The sequence below is a fragment of the Cricetulus griseus genome (assembly GCF_003668045.3).
Source record: "Cricetulus griseus strain 17A/GY chromosome 1 unlocalized genomic scaffold, alternate assembly CriGri-PICRH-1.0 chr1_1, whole genome shotgun sequence".
Classification (NCBI taxonomy): domain Eukaryota; kingdom Metazoa; phylum Chordata; class Mammalia; order Rodentia; family Cricetidae; genus Cricetulus; species Cricetulus griseus.
This window is the reverse complement of record NW_023276807.1, coordinates 123276334-123294585: the sequence shown is the minus strand read 5'-3', so window position 1 is coordinate 123294585 and position 18252 is coordinate 123276334.

Genomic DNA, 18252 nt, shown 5'->3' with positions numbered 1-18252 from the left:
AGAATGTAGTATGAATGATGGGTTTTTTCTGCTATTTATATAATCAGGACCAAACAGAGTCATATGTACTCATATGTGCCAATCAACTGCTTTGTAAGTCAGCATTTTCCAAAGAATGGGCATTAGACAAGACATCATCATGCTCATATATTTTAATGCATAAATGTCCTTTTGTCGGGATTTTTAAAAATGTTTAGTTTATTAAATTATGTATCAGAGAACCATATGCTAGCTCAGGAAATCAAAGATGATAAATATAAAGAAATTTCATGAAAGTGATGACAAATAGAAAATTCATTAAGAACCTAATTAGGATCTTCTTAAAATTAGTTAAGCAGTGATACTCCCAATATTTCTTTGCTGTCCAAAAGGAATAAACTTGATCCTATTGTTCCTTAGTCTCAAAACTGGAACAGAAAGAGAAGAAAGGCCTATCTAAAATGCTAATGGAATGCTGTCATGTTCATCAGTGATTGAGCTCTGTAGGCCACAAGGGCATTTTTGTATTTTAGCACAAATTATGACATGGAATACAGACTTTCAGAATACAATGCAAATATTACAAGTAAATTATACATTTTTAGTAAATAAGCAAGAAGGTGTTATACTGATTTTCATGCTTATGTAGAATACACTTTTATTCTCCAAAACATAAGATTATTATTATAATATGCAGTTTGATAACACTGTTGTTGGCCTGCTTCCTCTATATTTTTTCTATTTTTTCATTTCCCCCTGAGTTATTAAAATAAACAATATATCCTTATTACACTTTCTCCTCCCTCTACTCCTTTCATTTCCTCCCCACCTCCCCTCTCATCCAGACCCAATCCCTTTCTGTCTCTCATTAGAAAAGAACAGGTTTCCAAGAATGTAACAAGATGAAATATAATGAGATAAAACCAAAAAATCATCATATCCAAATTGGACAAGACATACCAACAAAAGGAAAGAAGCTAGCAAGCACTTTCACAACTATCAGAGACCCACTAATTCACACTTTTGAGTCCCATAAGAACACTAAACTGAAAGTTGTCATATGTATGCAGGGGACCCTGTCAGTCCTGTATTTGCTGCTTCAGTCTCTGAGTTCATGTGAACGTGTATCAGTTGATTTAGAGGGCCTTGTTCTCCTTATGTCCTCTGTTCTCTCTGACTCTTACACTCTTTTCACTTCTTTTACAGGATTCCCTGAGCTGTGAGTTGATGCATTTCATGGAGACATCTCATTTAGAGCTGAGTGTTCCAGCATCTGCATGTAGAAGAATGCAAATAAATCCATAATTATCATGATGCACAAAGACCTTAATGTAAAATTAGGTACACTGTTTATGAAAAAAAGTACAGAGACTTTCTGAAAAGAACACTGATAGTGTAGACACTAAGACCAAAAATAAATTCAAATTCCTGAAGCTGAAAAGTTTCTCTAAGGGTAACAATCCTGTCTTTTAGACAAACTGGAAGCATACAGAATGGGAAAAGATTTTGTCCAACTCCGCATATGAAAGAGGAATTATATCTAAAGAACTAAAAAACTAGATTTCAAAAAATTCCATCAATAATCCAATTTAAAAATGGGATATATTTCTAAACAGTGAATTCTCCATAGAGATCTACTGGGGCATAGGCAATCTACTAGCAGCCACAGCCTTTCTACCAATAGCATCTCCACTAAGGCTAAGATGTGTAGGTCTTATTCAAGAAAATATAAACATTATGAACTTATGCTTACACAAGGTATGCTATATTCAGAAGACTACAATTCCTGGGTATCTTTACTATTCCCCTGATTTTCCTTTCTTACCACCCACTCTGATGTCATGTCAGTGAGTTCTGAATGGAGAGAGGTTGATCTTGATGATACTGTTGAACTCTCATACTCAATTTATTATGAATATCAACATTCTTCCAAAATTATCACAATGTATAACCAAATACTGTGCATTGCTATTGAGCCTTATGATTTATTGAATATGTTAAAACTACCTTATAGAAACATGTTTCTGATTCACAGTTAAATTCACAATAGTGTCACAAATAGATAATTGGGAATATTAGTATATTGATAAACCCCAAAAGAGTCAATGTTTGGTTTTGTTTTCACCAGCAAAGTTGTGTGTCAAAACTCGCTATAATTAGCATCAGATTTCCAATGCCTCCACATCTGAAAAATGATTGCTGTCATTTGCAGTGGCCTAATAGTTAAAATTTTTTAAAACTGGTGCTACAAAGATCTTCAAATTTTGAGCAACAGCAAGTCCTGTAAAATATAATTTTCATTCATAAATAATAGAATGTTATTCCCTATTCAATTGCCTAGAAACTTTCCTCTTAACAGAACTAAAGAGAAAAGAACTTTAAAAGCATCATTGTGCACATTGAAACTATCAACTTTGCATATAAAAGAAAATGTGTGATTAAATAAAAGTTGATAAAAAGAAAGAAATAAAACAATTATGAATGCTTAAGATCTAATAATTGCACTGACACAAATTCCAAATTTATATTCCTACTTTCCCTTTTCTTTTTGTTTGAAGAGTTTCATATATCTATGTAACATGTTTAGATAAAATTTATCTCCAGTTGCCTCAAATCACTCCCCTATGCCTATTCCATCACTATTCTACCCCAACTTCATCTGATCTTTTAATAAAAACCACTGAGTGCACTTAATGCTGCCTATGTGTGCATAGGTATAAGATCATCTATTGGAGAAATGATATGCCTTTGAAGAAGACTGACTCTTTCTTTCCCAGAAGCAATCAGTGGGAAACATCTCCTGGGCTATAGGTAGAATTTTATGAGCCTCTGTCCCATTTGTAGTAGTATTGTTTCTGGCCTAATCTGATGCCAGTATTCTGCATGAAGCAATAGTGACTGAGTTCATCTGTGGACCATGTCTGTTATGGAAATAAAAAGTGTTTGGCTGCCAGTGTGCAAGATCTCTGGCTGTTGAATTCTTTCTGCTCATTCTTCTGTGATATTCTCTGAAACCTGTTGGGAGAGGTTGTGGTATAGATAACCTATTTAGAGCTAAGAGTTCCACAGTCTCTTGTTTGCTACACTTTGTCCAGGTTTGAGTCTCTTTAAATCTAATAAACATTACAAATGAAGCTTTTCTAAGAAGGGTTTAAAGATTAATTGATCTATGAGTGTAAATGCAAGAACTTGTGGGGCAATTTATTATATCTATCTAGAAATAAATTGCAATAACTTCTCCAGGGCATATGGCTGAATTAGCAATGTTTTGTTGTTGTTATTTATTTGTTTGTTTTACTTAGTTAATAGACCAGACATGAGTTCTTTCTTCTGGAGTAGGTCTTAAATACAACCAGAAAGTGCTTTGCTTCCCAATAACATTCTTGCCATTATTGTACCAGTAGATATATTTTTCAGGGTAGTTGTTATTGTAGATCATAAGATTAACATCTGGGTAAGACTTTTCATTACTCTTCTTGTTGGGAAGCATACATAGCACTTTCCAGTTCTATGCTTTTTTTCAGGAACCTACCCAAGCATCTTCATGTTGGATGAAAATAAATCTAGTAAGTACAAGTATTGAGTAAAATATGCCTTTCAATTGCTTAACCCCCAAAATAATCTTGCAAAATATTTTTGAGCAAATTTTTGATCATACTATTGGAAGAATGAGACATATACAAAACAAATAAGAAACCTTATTTCATCCATTTTAAGATTTGTCTATGCATGTGGCTGTTTTGCCTGCCTACATGTCTGTTTATCAAATGCATGCAGTCCCAGTTACTGGTAGAGGTTGTTGGATGCCCTAGAATTTGAGTTTCTGATACTTTTAAGCTGCTATGTAGGTGCTAGGGATTGAACCTGGGCACCTAGCATCCCAAACTTAAAATTTTACTAATTTTAAACAATTATAGAATATAGTATTCATCCTCAGATTCTTATTATTTGAAAATTCTGTACAACATACTTTGATCATATTCATCCTTCCCACAACCACTGTCAAATCCACCCCTTATTTAGCCACCCATATTTATTCCCTTTTTATTTTACAGCTACAAAGTCCCAATTGTGCTGCCCATATAATCTTGGATGTGTGGTTTCTATCAGAGACCAACTAGTAGTTATTCTATTCAATAAATCTGATAGTCTTTCTCAACAGCTATCAAACAACAAAACTCATCATGTAAGGGTGAGATTAAGTACCTACAAACATTGTCTCTGCTAGGATTTTTCTGCCTTAAAGTTTTGTAGGTTTTACACATGCTGTCATTTTTGTTGTGACTTCATATGTACATCAACTCTTCTGTGTCAAAAACATGATGTCCATGTAGATATTCCTCTGCCACTTGTAATCTTTCCATTTCAATTTTGGCAGTTATTTCTGAGTTCTAGGAGGTTGAGGGATAATATGGCTTAGGGTTGTACTTTCCATTCTCTTATTCTCTGTGCCTTAGCCAGTTGTAGGTATCTACTTTAGTCTCTGTCTACTGAAAACAGAAACTTCTCAAATGAGGGTTGATCAGTACAATAATCTATGGCTGTAAAAATAAGTTATTACTGTGGAATCTTCCTAAAGTATACACAGCTAATAAGAGTCCTCTTAGAGTTATCCAATAATGGGGTGGCAATCCCCTACTAGATTTCAGAAGCTAACAAATATAAATTCCAAAACCATGAATGGGTTACTTCTTTTGTAGCTGTTGGTCAGTGATGTGACACAACATATATTATAGGCTAATGCCAGTACTATTGTCTACTCTCAAACACATGACACTAAGACCGTATTTCTGAAAACACCAAATATTTGCATTGTAACATATGGAGAAATCAAGCTAGTACTTATCATGAACTTTCTGTACATGCTAGCTTTCATAATGCTGGAAGCTAATGTGAATTTTGTTAAAGAAAAAAACAGAATAAATCTTACACCATTGTAAATTTTGAAAACTATAATAAACATTGCTCTGAAAAGACATGGCTACTAGCTTTATTAGTTTGATAATTGTATGAAGGTCATGAAAGTATAATTACCCAATAATTTATTACTCTATTGGAGGTTCATATTACACACACACACACACACACACACACACACACACACGCACACACACCCACATGCACACATACACATACATACAGTTAGGGACAGAGAGTCAGAGACACTAGGCACAATTACTGGGGCCAAGACCTGTAACTAGACAGTTCATTAGCCTTAGGAAATAACTTACTACTGTTATTTTATTCTAATTGTTTACTTTATATAAGTGGTTAAATACATTATAATCATATTCATTCCAAAGCATGTGCTTCCATTAGAATACTTACTTTTGTTTTCCTCACATTAAAAAATGACTTAAAGCAAATATACTGCAAATTACCTAAAAATTCCCTTGTTCGATAGAAACACTCTGTGTTAGCTAGAACAATCAGACAACTGAATATGAAGAGTGTAAAAATGAGAAAGGAGGGAGTTGAAGCATCCTTATTTGAGAACCATATGATTTTACACATGACAGACCCTAAGACTATTAGGAAATGTCTATAGCTGATACATAGTCTCAGATGAGTAGAAAGACACAGAATTAGTTCACAAAAATCAGTATATTCAAGGTATACAAATGGCAACCCTAGTGAGAAAGAAATCAGAAAGCCATACCTTTCACAAAAGCCACAAAATAACTTGAAATAAACTAAAAAATGCAAGTGAGAGACTTGTATTGTCAAAAGCTTTAAGACATTAAAAATGATGAAGAAACCATTAGCGGAAAAATTTTGCATGCTCAAGGAACAGTTGGGAAAATACACATTCTACCGAAAGCAATATGAAGATTCAATCTGACCCCATCAAAATTAAAGCACAATAATTCACAAAGATGAAATAAAAACAATCTTAAAATCATATAAAAACAACATGATGGCTAAAACAATCCTGAATAGGGTTGGTAGGGCATCATAATTCCAGATTTCAGGTTATTCTACAGAGGTACATAAAACATCCTGGATTTGGCAGGAAAACAAACATATTGATCAATGGGATAGAATTTAAGACCTAGACATTTCTCTACACACCCACAGAAGACACCTGATTTTTAACAAGAAAGTCTAAGATATACACTGGAGTGCAGGTCTCATCTTCACCAAATAATGCTGGTCATATTGGATGGCTGCATGTAGAAGATAGAGAAGAGATTTATGTGTACCATCCTGCATAAAACTCATCTCCAAATGCATCATGGAACCCCACAGAAAACTACATTACTTAAAACTAATAGAAAGAGAAATTACATAGTGGATTTGAGATCATTGGCACAAAAGGACTTTATGAACAAGACTCCAACATCACATTAATAGGACCTATGATTATTGAATCAGAACTCATGAAGCTAAAAATGTGTAGAGAAAAGGAAACCATAATTTGAGCAAAATAGCAGCCTATTCCAATTTAGAATAGGAAAAAAAAACTATTTTAATTGATTTTCAGGTTTTAGAAAAATCACCACACTCACTTCCATAGTGGCTGTACCATGTTGCCCTGCCACCAACAATGATTAATTGTTCCCTACTTCCCACTTCCTCAACAGCATGTATAATTGGTTATTATATTGACCTTGGCTATTCTGGCTGAAGTAAGAGGAAATCTCAAAGTAGCTTTCATTTTCTTTCCCCTGATGTTCCCTTTACCTGTGCAGGGTAAAGATACTGAACATTTCTTTAAGTATTTCTCAGTCATTTGTGGTACATCTTTGGAGAACAATCTACTTAGCTCTGAAGCCCATTTTTAACTGGGTTGTTTGTTTGACTGATGCTCAACTTTTTAGTTATTTACACATTCTAGAAACTAACCCTCCATTAAATATACAGTTGGTACAGATTTTTTTCCCATTCTGTAAGCTTCAGTGATGCTGTGCTTTGCTCTAAAGAAACATTTTACCTTCATGAAGTCCTACTTATTAATAATTAGTTTTAATACCTTTATTATTAGTGTACTGTTCATGAAGTGTCTTTCTGTGCCAATGAGTTCAAGATTATCACTACTTTTGCTTCTATCATGTCAGAGTACTTTTTAATTGAAAATAGATTCTTCTCTCATACAATACATTCCAAAAACAGTTTCCATTTTTCCCACTCTTACTGATCTTGACTCTTCTGAGATCCATGTCACCTCCATTTCCTATTCAGAAAAGAGCACGCCTCCAAGAGATGACAGCCAAAACAAGATACTATTGTATAAGTAGTAAGACAAGGGAAAACCCTCATGTGAAGGCTGAACAAGAAAATCCAATAGGAGAAAAAATCTCAAGAAAAAGCAAGGGAATGAGAGATACAACTGCTGTAACTGTTAAGAGTCCCTCCTCCCCTCAAAAAATGCTGTGCTAAGAGTCAGATCATATGTGCAGAGGACCTGGTGCAGACCCTTGAAAGTCCTGTACTTGCCACTTCAGTCTCTGTGAGTCTATGTGAGCCCTGCTTAGTTGATTTGGCAGGGACTGTTCTTCTGGTATCTTCCATGCCCTCTGACTCTCAAAGTCTTTCCTTTTCCTCTTCTGACTGGTACCCTGATCTCCAGGGAAGGGACCTCATGGAGACTTCCAATTTGCACTATCTCTATGCATAATCTCTGGGCATGGGTATCTGTACTTGATTCCATCTGCAGTAGGAGGAAGCTTTTCCATTGACAATTAGACAAAGTTCTGATCTGAGTATTTTTTAATTAATTTATTTATTTTTGCCAGTCATATGTGCTTCTACTCTATGTCTCTGAGCTATCCAGTCTCCAGTTCCTGTCCAGCCAGTCAGTATTTTGTGGTGAGTTTCCTGATACATTCAGAGCTGAGCTTTGTACATTCTGACACATTTGGATCTACTTTCACTCCTCGACATGCAGCTATTTCAGTTTTTCCAGATTGATTTTCAGAAGATACTGTCTCTTCTCCACCGTTTATTTTTGGCATGTTTATCAAATATCACTTATTGTGCGGAATTACTTCTGGATCTTCACTTCCATTTCATGAATCAATGTGTCTGTTTTTAAGATAATACAATATGTCCTTTTTACTGAATCTCTATAATATACCTTGAAATATGGAAGTTGGGTAGCTAGCAAGGCACCAGGGCAAAGAGGGTCATCTCCTTGGAAATGAAAAATAGAATACAGTGTTATAAATGGATAAAGAGGAAACTAGACTAGAATAATTAAATTGGAAACAGCATTTAAATGATGGGTAAAAAAGGACTATGGGGAGAGATAACCAAACACTAAAGGCATTTTGAGAAATCATATGGAATCCTACTACTGATGAATCTTCCAAAAATGTATCTCTCATACATACATATGTGTGTGTGTGTGTGTGTGTGTGTGAGAGAGAGAGAGAGAGAGAGAGAGAGAGTGTGAGAAGGAAATTAATAGAATGGAAGAGATAATGCCCAAGATAGTATATGTCCCTAAATAAAACACCCAGTACCAGGAATAGGTTACATATTTATGAGCTCTAAGTCCAAAAAATTAGTGTTTTCAATATGTAATATTGAATACGCAAGATTAACTCAGAGAGGATGGCAGCATGCACAAGGCATATACAGATTTAAGATTTATATAAGAAGAAAGTGAATATGGGGTCCCATACCCAACCAAGAAGCATTTTGCAATTGATACATGATGCAAAGTGGTCATCAACTATATTCCAATAAATTTACACTGAGCATATCACCTATTCTCAGGCAGGCCTCACACTGAGAAGTTAGCCAACACAAAACATACCCCATGTTATATTATGTGCTTTCATTTGGTGTTTACTTCCTGTTTATTATTTGTTTATTTATTTAGAGAAAAAGAAAAAAATATGAAGTGGGTAGGTCATGAGGGGGAATATATGGAAGGAGCTTTTGGAGGTAAAAGAATTTGAACAAAATTTACTGTGTGAAATTTAAAATTATAAATTGTAAAGAGAGTCATTAAAAACCAGTGTGAGTGGCATGATGTTCTGTGAAGTCAAAGAAGCACAATTCATTGTTATTTACAAAACAGAAGTACATTTAAAACATTCTTAAGAATATCAATAACCAATCTGTATATACTTAACCTATTCAGAGAGATACCAAGGAAATTTTGCCAAGATTGTAGGCACATCTCAAAATATAATACCTAACTTTTGGCATGGTCCTGACTAGAGCCTGAAATAATTCAAATTCAAATATTGGTTAAATTAGTATTATATGTAAGCAAGTAAACTAGGAAAATAGAAAAAATATGAACAAAGCTGTATACTAAAATTTGAACATTTTCTGTTAATACTGCATACTGATGTGAATTATAGTTAAATATGTTTACCAATTAATAATAATAAAAACTGTGAATTTAATGGCGCTTAATTATAAAATTTTGGTTACTTTAAAGAACTTTATGAAGTGTTTACCACTTTGTAATTTTAGTTCTTTCTCTCTTCCTCTTTCTCTTTCTCTTTCTCTCCCTCTCTCTCTCTCTCTCTCTCTCTCTCTCTCTCTCTCTCTCTCTCTCTGTGTGAATGTGTGCACTTGAACACAAATAACAAATGCCAGGGCACCCATGGCAACTTCAAAAAGTCAATTCTCCTCTTCTGCCAGTTAGGTTACAGGAATCGATTTTAAGTCTTTAGTTTTGAGAGTAGGTATTCACACACATTGAGCGTTCATGTTTTCCCACCTCTTTCTAATGTTTAAAAAATATGTTAGGGGATCCACAGGGATGACCCCAACTAAGAATCCAGGAAGTGTTGGAGAGGATGTCATTGATGCCCTTCCCTATAATGATATTGATGTCTACCTTGGTTACCATTCATAGAGCCTTCATCCAGTAGCTGTTCTAAGCAAAGACAGGCACCCACATCTAAGCACTGAACCATAGTCCTGGAATCCAGTTGTGGAGAGGGAGTCAAGATGGTGCTAGAGAAACCTGCAGTAACAGTTGACCTGACCTATTGAGAGCATGGAGACCCTAGTCATAAAGTTGGGGGAACTGTATTGGATCAAACCAAGCCTCTGAATGTGGGTGCCAGCTAGGAGGTCAAGGCAGTCTATGGGACATCTAAAGTGGAGCCAGTGTTTATCTGTAGAGCACAAATGGACTTTGGGAGCCCATTCCCTAGGGAGGGAAACTATTGCAGCCCAGATACAACAAGGAGGGGTTAGGCCCTCCCCAGAATGATATGACAGATTTAAAGGTCCCATGTGGAGAGCCTCACTATCCCTGGGGAGGAGTTGCGGGATCGGTTGGGAGGGTTGGTGGAAACATGGGCAGATGGGAGGGTGAGGGAATGGGAAGATGCATATGTAAATATGAGTAGCAATGAAAGAATTTAAATAAAAAAGTAAAAAAAATAATGAAGAATACCATCTGTTTTGCAAATGAAATATAATTGTTAAATATTTCATATGCCTTCTTGTCAAAAATTCTTATAATTTCTTAATGAGACAATATACTGTTATCCTTCAGTTAATTCCAGTAACCATGCTTATTTTAATCAGAGGAAGCAACAAACATTTAATGAACATTGTTATTACTGCTACACATTTAGTAATTGAGGACATTCCATGACAGATCTTAATCCATGGCACTGCCAATCTTCAAAAGTATTAGAAATGTGTTCTGTCCAAAAGATAAGTGGTTCATCTATGCTATCTTGTGAAGGAATCCTTTAATCATACCCATATTCCCTACAAGTTCTACTGAAAGAGTTAATGGTGAGTTCTGGAATTGAAAGGTTGACATTGTCTAAACCACTATATGAAACACTTTATATTTCTCTGTATTTGTATTTACTCTATAATAGCTGGGGTTTCACAGCCCACAGAATTTACTGTTAACAATCCAGTCATTAGATACCAAGATTTTTCCTGAATTTCGAAAGATTAATCCACCTTCAATTATGGATCAAAATGAGATGAAAGATCCATTTTGTAAATCAGTCTTTGCCCATGATGTCTGTATGTGTATTTAGGAAGTCATTAATCTATTTTTGATATTTTGATTGAGACATTTTGTTATCTTTCCCTAAATAATTAATTAGATTTTACCTTGGGGTAAATGACTGCTTGAGGGGCCAAGCATCATTACTTCAGATAAAAAACAGCAGGCAGCCATAGAACTTATAAATTTGGTAACCTATACATTGGCACCACTGGTAAACCAATCATAACAACCTTGCCATTAAGAAAATGGAGATAATGATTGATTAATAAAGAAATCGTTTACAAACTAATTAAAACTGCAACCCAGACAGCACACATAATTTCTATGGAGGCTGAACAATGCTCCCAACATTACTGACTTCAAAATTGTTATAAAATCACAACAATAAGTGAGAAGAATTATTACAGCACTTGTCCTAAAAAATTAGGGTGCACTGGGCATACATTAAAAATTGTGAGAAGTAAGGGATTCAACAAGTTAAAGAAAAAATAAAAGATTAGGTCTTATGAAAAGAATACAGACAGGACAAGAGCAAACAAAGGTCAAGGCAAAGGAACTGATTGAGGGTCAACCTTACTGGTTGGTAATTAGTAAGTTCCCAGTGCTCTGCTTTAGTAAGTGCTATATCATTCTGCCCTTCAAATAAAAAAGGTACCATGCTACATGTGGTAAAAATTATTTGGGGGACACCTGACTGCTGCCTGGGCTGTCAGTCCCTCATGGACTGGCATATTTGGCCACCTCAATCAGCCCACACATACACAAAATGATGCAAATATTCAGAGTAAATATCATCTGTCTAAACAGAACTTATGAACAAAGAGCACTTGTAATTTATTCTAAGAAGGTAACTGCAATAAGCCCTCAGCTCTACTTCTACCTTGCCATGGTTTCACTTTCATGATGCAAGTTTTCTCATTCTCCTATCATGTTATTTCAAGTTCCTTTTCCTTAGAGGTGTGTCTTAATTCTGCTTCTCATTTTGAGATGTAATATTGGGTAGCATTAAATAATGAATTAAGATTTTACATTAGAAGGAGCCTTCTAGAAGCACAATGCTTTGATCAAAGAGGAAACTTTAATGAAGAGAATTTCAGGTAATGAAGCAAGCCAGTGGAGGAAATAAATTGGTGCAAGCAGGCATTTCTACATCAGCTCAGAAAGAATCATCTAGGGCATGAAAACTACATCACATGATTTTAGCTTTAAAAATTACTTACATCTTTCTGGAAAGTTAAAGTGAACTATAGCATATGTTAAGTCCCAAATCTGTTCAAAGCTATTTACATGAGTGGTATGCTGGAGATGAATGGAAGAGAAGGATAAATTATTAATGTGGTTTCTGCTGTTTTCAAAGAAAAAATCCAGTTCTAAATTCAGCTTTTTAGAGCAGTCACAAAACATTCTCTTCCTCTAACCTCTAACAAGAGGTTTAAGAGAAAACTTTGTTGGAAATGAAAAAAAATATTAAATACTGGCAAGAAATAATTTTCTCATAAAACCAGTGTCATTGTTCATCTTGTGTAGTACTCAAAATGCTTTGCTCAGTAAATATTAATTTCTATTTTACATTGCATTACAGTGGTTAATATATTTTTAAATTTATATTTAAGATGTAACACACATTAAAATTAATTTTGATTATGTATCTAGTTCAAGGAGAGAAAATTCAGTAGCCAATGTTACATGAGACATTTTGCCTTATGTTCATTAGATATTAGAAGTGTCACATAACACAGCAAAAGCAAAATGCAATGCTGTGCATCAACACTCATGAACTATGTATCATAAAATTTCCTATAAAGATCAAAGACAACAGCAAAAGGGAAAGAGAAATTTATTACTGAGACAAGATCCACCTGCTGTGCATTTCTATTCCCTCACATTGCAACAAAACAAAAATAAAACTTAAGATCATTTTTTGCAAGATATTGCAGTCTCTAAGAAGACTTGCATTTGGGTTTCTTGTGCATTGCCCATAACTATATACTTGGTAACCTAGAATAGTACAGACCCACTGTAGAAGAAATGAATCTTTGTTTAATGAATGAATCTACCAAAAAACTAATCAATAAAGTTCACAAAGCTCATATGTGAAATTTAAATGCTATGTTCAATTTCCTAGAAACTGGGAGCTGTTCTTCAGTTATTAGAGAATTAACTATTAGGAAATAAAAAAGAACAGAAAAGATTAGTATTCTTTAAAAAATTATTTTTCAACAACAATATTCAAAGAACTATCTTGCTTAAATTGTACTTGAGGTGACTCTACTTTGATTAAGAAGTTTGAACTTGTTCTCAGATTAAGCTGATTTAAATGCCTGAAGAGGAAACAATGGGACAAGTAAATGGAATAGGAAAGCTCTGAATTTCAGCAAATTAAAACTGTACTTAAAAAACATTAACATCCATCATATCTGTGTATAAAACATGTGTTCTGCAAATATTTCCTGTTAACATCTGAATTTCTAAGAATGAAAAATTATAGTTACTGAAATTTCTTCCCTCATCTGATATAAAAATAAAATAGGTCTTCAATACTTCAATCTGGAAGCAATCAGTTTTTAGCTAGAAAATCTTTGTCCACTGATACTGTGATAAAACTAATTCATGGCATTGGTTGTGGGTTCTAAAGTAGGCCCTGACAAGCTGTATGACCCACATTCCCATAAGTCTCTGTGTTCCACAAACTCAAGTCAGACTAATTTTGGTTCTCCCCATGAGCATTTCTCAGCCTTCCAGCTGTGAAATTTTGCTTAGAGACACTGTCATGCCTATAGCTATCTCTAATAAAAATCTTCACAAAATGTTTCCTTCTTATGTTTACATTTATTTCTGATCCATTGTGCTATTTAATTGCATGTTAAATTGATGCAAGCTAAAGTCATTTGAAAGAAGAAACCTCATCCTAGAAAATGTTCCCAGCAGATTGCCATGTGGGAAAGCCCGTAGAGCATTTTCTTCATTGACACCTGATATGGGAGGGCACAGCTTATTGTGAATGAAATTTTTGACATCTCATTGAAATAAATCTAAATGACAGATAATTTATCATAGGAAAATATTGCCATCAGAATTAAAAAGAAAATAATAGAAAAGTAAATGAGATGGTTGATTTAAACAATGTAGATATAAAAAAATGAGCAATAGCATATTTTGAGAACACATGCAAATGTTTACCTTATTTGATTAATTAAATACTTCATGTGGTTACTTAAGACACAGAATCTTATGGTGGGGTCCAAGCTAGACTTAAATTCAAAGCATTCTTCTTAGCTCAGCCTTCCTAAATTGTGGGAATACAAGCCTTTACCACTACACACAGGTCCAAATTTTTCAAACAGAATGAAACACTTTAAAATGCTGTGCTGTGTGTATAAATTTGTTAATTTGTGTATATTCATTTTTACACAAAATGGTGATATATCAAAGTTGAATAAAAAGTGAGATATGAAATGATATGGTCATCAAATGGATATTTATTTTTCTAGTCTTGAAATAAACTATTGATTCCTTAAAACTAAGCTATGATAAGAAAAATGAAAGCAACAGAATTAGTGAAAAGATTTATTGCAGAAAGCCTAAGAGAAATGTTATAATTGATAATGTGAATGCTTTAAAATGTATGGTATAAAATATATAAAACTGAAATGTGAACTCTATTGAATTTTGAGCATTACTTCACATTATTATTCTAGGTTAATATACATAATACTAAAGAGAATTATAAAGCCCAAAGGAAAAATATCAAGCAACCATAAAATCTGGGCAAAGCAAAGTTACCATGAAAGTTTGGGTGACTTTCTAGGAAGCAAGATGTCTCTGTCAGCTGTAGAGTTTATATGTAATTCTGCTACGGTCTTTGATGGAGTTGAAGATAGATAGTCATAGTAACACATTAAGATAGAATGGTTAAAATCTTATAGTTCTTAGTTGATAACTGTTTTGTTATATATATTGAAGAGGGAGATGTAGGGACCCAACCCCCACGGTTTCTTTAAGAGTTGTTTTGCAGCATAACCACATGTACCTCCTGACTTCACCCCACTATATCAATATCCTGTTGTGAATCCTTCACCTGGGGTTTTGTAAGTTTGTATATAAGGCTGCTCTACAATAAAGGTGGGATACATTCTCTCAGAAAAGGAAAAAAAACTGGGCAAAGTATGTCAACCAATACTTGTAAAAACATAAATGTCAAGAGATACATGGTAACTGATATTTCAGGAGTTGAAACAATCACAAGCCCTAGATGTTGTATGTGTGAGAAGAAATATTGATTCCTTTTGTTGATGCTTTAAGTGCAGAATAGCATAATATTTCTGTTTCTTGAAATAAGTTCAGAAACTCATAAGAAGCATCATATTTATAAAACATGTTTATTACCCTAAGTTTAATAATTTTCTCTCTAATGATAATTATAAATACACTATCATAATTCTAACATAATTATTGCCAAAAATTAGAAATAGAAAAGTATATGAAATGGATAAAAGCTCCCCTATAGAAAAAACACTACCTCAAGGATATCTCGTCATGGATAATGCATAAAATTCAGAGAAACTTTGAACATGAAGGCACCAGTGAAATGTTAAGAAACATGGCAATCTATACTTTATGTTCACATTCCTTCATATTCACACATTTACATAGCAAACTAACCTATTTGTTCATGTTTAAAGACATATTTGAATTTTCTGACACAATATATTCAGAATCATTCATCCATGCAATTAGTATAAATTAATTTCATCATTAAACTTGCAAAATTTCCCACAGTCTTAGCATTCAAGTCAGCTGCAACACTACTTATCATAAACAAAACCATGTTTAATTATTTATTTTATGATTAACTCACCTGTTTATTTATCTATACATAACCCGTTTTGTTCCCAGTGAAGATGGTTTTCAAGATGTTCTCAGCGATACCTGTTGACTCTTTATTTGGTGGCATTAACTGGAAGAATGGTGCCTAAATTGAGACAGACTAAACTCTCATGTAATTAATATTCTAAGGGCATTCTGGGGATTATGCAAGGACCTATGAACAAAGTTCAATTGAATTTAAGTTATATACAGTCAAAAAGGCAAGGTCATATGAATTTAGGCTATATTAAGTTACAGGGCAACCTGTGCTTGGAAACATCATTTGGAGTAATAATAGGTAAAGGCAGTAATCTAAAGTAAACCAGCTCCTATTTACTATACCTTATAAGGGCATGAAAGCACATTCCAAGAACAACCCGAGCTATGGAGGAACAGAGATTGTAAGACACTTGTCTTGTTTGGTGTTTCTCACAAGCTCTCAAAAATCTCACAAAGCACCATTAACAACTGTAGTTTATGCAGAAAGAATGCTATTTACATATAAAATATATATCTACATATTTTAAATTATCTCTGTATTATTTATAACATTTAATGAAATACAAGTTGTTTTAATTTTTAGGAAATAGTGGCCAAAAATAAATCTGTACATGTTCAATAAAGAAGCAATTTCTAAACCTGTCCTGTATCTGTGTCTGAAGAACTATAGAAGGAATGGAATTCAGTTCATAGTGGTTTTCATAATGATCACATTTCTTTGGACTAACTGTACTCTACAGAACAAATAAGCTGAGCTATTTATGTCTTTCTGTTGTTAACACAATATTAAAATATTCAGAACTCATACCTTCTGGGTTTTTTTGTTCTTTCTTCTTGGCAAATGGCTAGAAGTAGGGAGCATGTAAATTTGACTTTCTCTAGTTACAAAAGATAATTGTATGTGTCATGGCTTTCATACTGAACTGTCAAAATCCTGGATGATGAACAAGTAATTCTGAATTTACATTTATATTTGTGTATCATTATTATAGAAATACTGCAAGTGTTGGTTGCATATACCTCCCCCTCTCTTGCTTTCTCCGACTCTATCAAGATGGTACCATTATGTAAAACTTGACTCATTTTTCAAGGGTCAATTTATAAAAATGCTAGACTAAAATTCTGATTATTTTCTTGTTTTGAAATATCTTAAAAGGAATAAATGTTGAACTTACTAAGTACACATTCAAGAAGCCAGGCTTAAAGTACTAAATGAGAGACAAGGATGAGGAAGACAATGATAATAAGAATGATAAGGTCACTAATGACAATTTTCAAAAATGTTCTTGGTTTGAGAATTAAATATCAGAGGTACATTATATTGTCATACAAAATGTATCCTCATATATGACATATATAAGTATCATATATATTATATAAAATGAAATATCTAAATAAAGGCTCTCTCTATATATATATAATATATACATATATATCTATATATGTATATATATATCAAACATTCAGAAGTAGGCTCAGGACCATTATTCATTAAAAAAAGAGATGACAACATATTAAAAGATAAATTTTATAGGCTTAAGAAATTCTAAAGAAAGAGCTAGTGGAAAGGAAAATATGATCGAGGAATGAAAATGCCTACTTAAATGTCATTATTTTATTAAATTACACTTGTAAGTAAGTATACTAAAAGAAAACCAACAACCTCATGGCCGGAAGCATAGTCGACTTACATATGTCTTGTACTGCATCATATTCTTGAACCCTGATAAGTAGATGCTGATGTTAATGCACTTGAAGAAGCAGTTACACATTTGTTCCAAATCATAGGTGATATGTGGCAGTGTTTCTTTCCTCTGTATGAAATGATATCAGTAAGAAAACTAATGTGTATTCTTTGAAATGTCTCATGTCCTTTAAATGCTAAAGGAAATGTCTGAGTTAATGTGATTAACTTTTTAGCATGATCTTGACCATTGCTGTGATTCTAGATATATTTAACACAGAAATAAACAGAAGGAACTATGCCTCTGATAAAGGCAATGGAATTTAACAGGCACATCATGATTAGTGCCAACTACTTCTAATGGCTTAGACAAACAGCAAATTACCTGAAGTCTAGCTAGCAGATGCTTCAAAATAGACCTGTGACAAATGATAAATGACAAAAATCTAAGATCAAATCACACCCAATTTCACACCTGCTGTCAAACCAACCCTCAGTAAGCAAGGTAAAGTTTCACAGAGAGAAAGCATAAGGATTGTTTCTGGCATTGTATTGTGTTATTCACTTACCAATGGGCAATGATTTGTGAAGTGAAGTATCTTCATTGCTATAAAGTAATTCCACTTTCATGGGAATAGCAATATTGCACCAAATCCTTTCATATGAAAAAAACAAGCAAATGCAAAAGCTGATCCATCCAAACAGACTTTGATTGTAGACAGATACACTCCTCTGTCTTGTTATCCAAAATACTGCTTCAATGTATACCTTCCTC